At 51.2% G+C, this 3,479-nt stretch overlaps 6 non-coding genes across 6 annotated transcripts; all 6 read left to right on the top strand.

Annotated features, from left to right (window-relative positions):
- Positions 1-1,480: 1,480 nt before the first annotated feature.
- Trnae-cuc (transfer RNA glutamic acid (anticodon CUC)) lies at positions 1,481-1,553 on the top strand. The gene has a single exon. It is a non-coding gene; the product is annotated as a tRNA-Glu (tRNA).
- An 80-nt stretch (positions 1,554-1,633) lies between these two features.
- Trnav-cac (transfer RNA valine (anticodon CAC)) lies at positions 1,634-1,706 on the top strand. Its single transcript has one exon. It is a non-coding gene; the product is annotated as a tRNA-Val (tRNA).
- Positions 1,707-1,786: 80 nt separating this feature from the next.
- Trnam-cau (transfer RNA methionine (anticodon CAU)) lies at positions 1,787-1,859 on the top strand. Its single transcript has one exon. It is a non-coding gene; the product is annotated as a tRNA-Met (tRNA).
- Positions 1,860-1,938: 79 nt separating this feature from the next.
- Trnam-cau (transfer RNA methionine (anticodon CAU)) lies at positions 1,939-2,011 on the top strand. Its single transcript has one exon. It is a non-coding gene; the product is annotated as a tRNA-Met (tRNA).
- An 80-nt stretch (positions 2,012-2,091) lies between these two features.
- Trnav-cac (transfer RNA valine (anticodon CAC)) lies at positions 2,092-2,164 on the top strand. The gene has a single exon. It is a non-coding gene; the product is annotated as a tRNA-Val (tRNA).
- A 277-nt stretch (positions 2,165-2,441) lies between these two features.
- Positions 2,442-2,514, top strand: Trnae-cuc (transfer RNA glutamic acid (anticodon CUC)). Its single transcript has one exon. It is a non-coding gene; the product is annotated as a tRNA-Glu (tRNA).
- Positions 2,515-3,479: the final 965 nt, after the last annotated feature.

A 3,479-nucleotide genomic window follows, 5' to 3' on the forward strand; every position in this document is an offset into this window, starting at 1 on the left:
GTTGGTCGGGATGAACTCGCTGTCTGTTGCCTGCCTTGTCAACCGAAGTTCGGTGACGGACGGGACAGCATCGTCCATGCGTTGTCGCTTTGGCTGTCCCATGTTGCTTCTTAGCAAGGGGTAGCGAGACCCCGCTTTATTCCGGCGGTTTCTCCAGCGGGCGTCTAACAGAAAGAATGTTCGGTTTCGGCTTCAACGACGTTCGTCGCGTCAAAGCCGTTTTCATTGGCGCCCCCCGTCATCTGCATGATCGAGATGGTCTGGTTCACCAACACTGTCGCTGTGCATACGCTTTGTCGACGCCTCTACAACGCCATGCATCGTTTCACACTGCACTGTCGACGTTTCATTTGGCGGTGTGTCCTGAGGTTCACTTGACGGTTTCCTCTGCGGTAAACACTTTTCGGCCATTTCGTTGTGCACGTCTTCACTATTTGGTCTTGTCGCATTTTCTTACAGCTCTTTCCTTTCACTAGTTGTTGACTCACGTTGATGTATCACTGCCGGGGGCGTTTCCACCGCTTTTTGTTTCACCGTCACCGTCACTGCTACTTCTTCAGCTTCAGCCTCATCCATGATGTTGTCCGATACGTCAGCGTCCTTCTGGGGCCCGTTATGTTCGCGTACGTGGGTACGAACTGGGTTTCGTCATGGCCGAACCGGCGGCACCGTGAACATCGGGGATTCGGCAGTCGCGGCGGATATGCCCTTTTCCTTGGCAGCGAAAGCAGAGCGGTGCCTTGCCAGGAATAACTACGAGGGCAGGCTCACCGGCGACACGTACTTGATAAGGGATGTCTTCAATTGTGACTCCGCCTTTAGCCTAAGGTTCAGCACGCGCGTTGTCGTAGCCTTTTCCGAAATTCCGAGGACACGCCATCGCTCCTTTGTCGCTTCCATCACCTCGCCGTATGGCTCGAAAGCCATACGAATGTCGTCGTTCGTCACATTAGGAAGGACCCAGTGGATTTTCACTCGGACATCTTGGTTATTCGGGTCTACTACCAGACACTTTCTGCCTTTCACAGTAATATTCCCAGTCGTCAACAACTTCTTCATACTTTCATGACTCTTGAACGTAACAGCCCACACATGATTCATTTGAAATGCTCCTCAGGCAGCAATTCCAAGGGCATCCCGGTAGTCTTCAACCATGTACGGCCTTGCTCGTGGGTCACCGTGCAAAAAAAGCGTTTTCAAAACAATCCGACCTTTTGGCAGATGAGGCAGCAACACTTGGTAGTCCTGGTTGTCTTCCATGTCGTCCCTGTTTCCGTGGCTAAGCTGGGCCGCTAGCACCGCCCCGTTGGAGCACATGAAAAACACGTCCGTACGCTTTCGCGGCCGGAAGTGGAATCCTCCTCTCGTCCTTGTGTCTCCTTTTCTTCGTCCCTGTTTGTTTGCGCACAAAAATGTAAGAAAATGAATGTGTTCCAACTAGGCCGACTCGTAGTTATGCTTCAACTCTACTCCGTGCTCGGTTCCCGTGGTGTAGTGGTTATCACGTGCGCCTCTCACGCGCAAGGTCCCCGGTTCGATCCCGGGCGGGAACATGGCTTTTTCATTTTTATTTCTATTGTGATCGTATACGCGCAGAACAAAAGGGGGAGCGAAATACTCTACCCCGTGTTCGGTTCCCGTGGTGTAGTGGTTATCACGTGCGCCTCACACGCGCAAGGTCCCCGGTTCGATCCCGGGCGGGAACAAAGCTTTTTCATTTTTATTTCTATTGCGGTCGTATACGCGCAGAGCAAAAGGGGGAGCGAAATATTCTACTCCGTGCTCGGTTCCCGTGGTGTAGTGGTTATCACGTGCGCCTCATACGCGCAGGGTCCCCGGTTCGAACCCGGGCGGGAACAAAGCTCTTTCATTTTATTTCTACTGCGATCGTATACGCGCAGAACAAAAAGGGGAGCGAAATATTCTACTCCGTGCTCGGTTCCCGTGGTGTAGTGGTTATCACGTGCGCCTCATACGCGCAAGGTCCCCGGTTCGATCCCGGGCGGGAACAAAGCTTTTTCATTTTTATTTCTATTGCGATCGTATACGCGCAGAACAAAAGGGGGAGCGAAATGCTCTACTCCGTGTTCGGTTCCCGTGGTGTAGTGGTTATCACGTGCGCCTCACACGCGCAAGGTCCCCGGTTCGATCCTGGGCGCGAACAAAGCTTTTTCATTTTTATTTCTACTGCGATCGTATACGCGCAGAAGGGGGAGCGAAATACACTACTCCGATTTCTTAAACTTTTGAGCGCAAACAAACAGGGACGAAGAAAAGGAGACACAAGGACGAGCGCTTTCTAACAACACTTGTGCGCTTTCTAACTCGTCCTTGTGTCTCCTTTTCTTCGTCCCTGTTTGTTTGCGCACAAAAATTTAAGAAAATGAATCTGTTCCAACTAGGCCGGCTCCCAGTTATGCTTCAACTCTACTCCGTGCTCGGTTCCCGTGGTGTAGTGGTTATCACGTGCGCCTCTCACGCGCAAGGTCCCCGGTTAGATCCCGGGCGGGAACAAAGCTTTTTCATTTTTATTTCTATTGCGATCGTATACGTGCAGAAGAAAAGGGGGAGCGAAATACTCAACTTCGTGCTTGGTTCCTGTGGTGTAGCATTCCCCTTCCGGCTTCCGAAGCGAGCGGTTGTGTAAGCATGTGCTCCCTCGGAGCGGATACAGCGGCCAATGGCCGCGGAATCAGGTCTTCTGATAACCCTTACAAAAATGGGTTTGACTTTTCAGTCACCCGCGAGTCACCAACCAGTCACCCCAGTCACCTCCCTGTGGACTCGTGCTTCCTGTATACCTAGTCTGCAGATTTTCTGCAGACTCCGTGTAGACAGCCTGCGGACTTGTCTGTGTAATGTGCGTGCACGCCCAGTGCGCGCGCGTGTGTGTATACGTATACGAATATATATATTCTGAACCATGAAAGGTTTTGTCATTAAAAAAACGGTTAGTTTTGCCATTCTTACATTGCGAAAACTTTGCCACTGATTGCTATAAGCACAGTCTGACAATGGCACTAACCTAAGGCAATTAATTAATATTAATTGAAATGAGGTAATGGCTACATAACCTGCATTAAATACAGCAGTGGAACTATGGGTCGATTCACAGCATGGATGTGCGCATACATATATACAGGGTGCCACACAACGCCATGCGATCACCGTAAACATGGTCGCTTCTGTTGCCGTCCAACAGATGGCGCCACCGGGAGCGCGGGAGTGCCGGCAAAATATACAGGTGCTACTATTTTCCCGTCTTCAGCTGTCGGCATGTCGGTACATGTGCGTGCGCGCTGCATTCACGCCGGCCGATGTGTAGTTTATTGGTGTGTACGCCGTGCCGACAGAAAGTGTGGTGCTTTTTCTGTGTATTAATGATCCAAAACGCCTGGGACCGCGTAATGTAGCGTGCAGTATCTTTCGTGTGCTACGCCGATGATTATCGTAGTTAGGCCCGTTCGCACTTTCTTTGT

Source organism: Dermacentor silvarum, chromosome 6 (genome assembly GCF_013339745.2).
Source record: "Dermacentor silvarum isolate Dsil-2018 chromosome 6, BIME_Dsil_1.4, whole genome shotgun sequence".
Classification (NCBI taxonomy): domain Eukaryota; kingdom Metazoa; phylum Arthropoda; class Arachnida; order Ixodida; family Ixodidae; genus Dermacentor; species Dermacentor silvarum.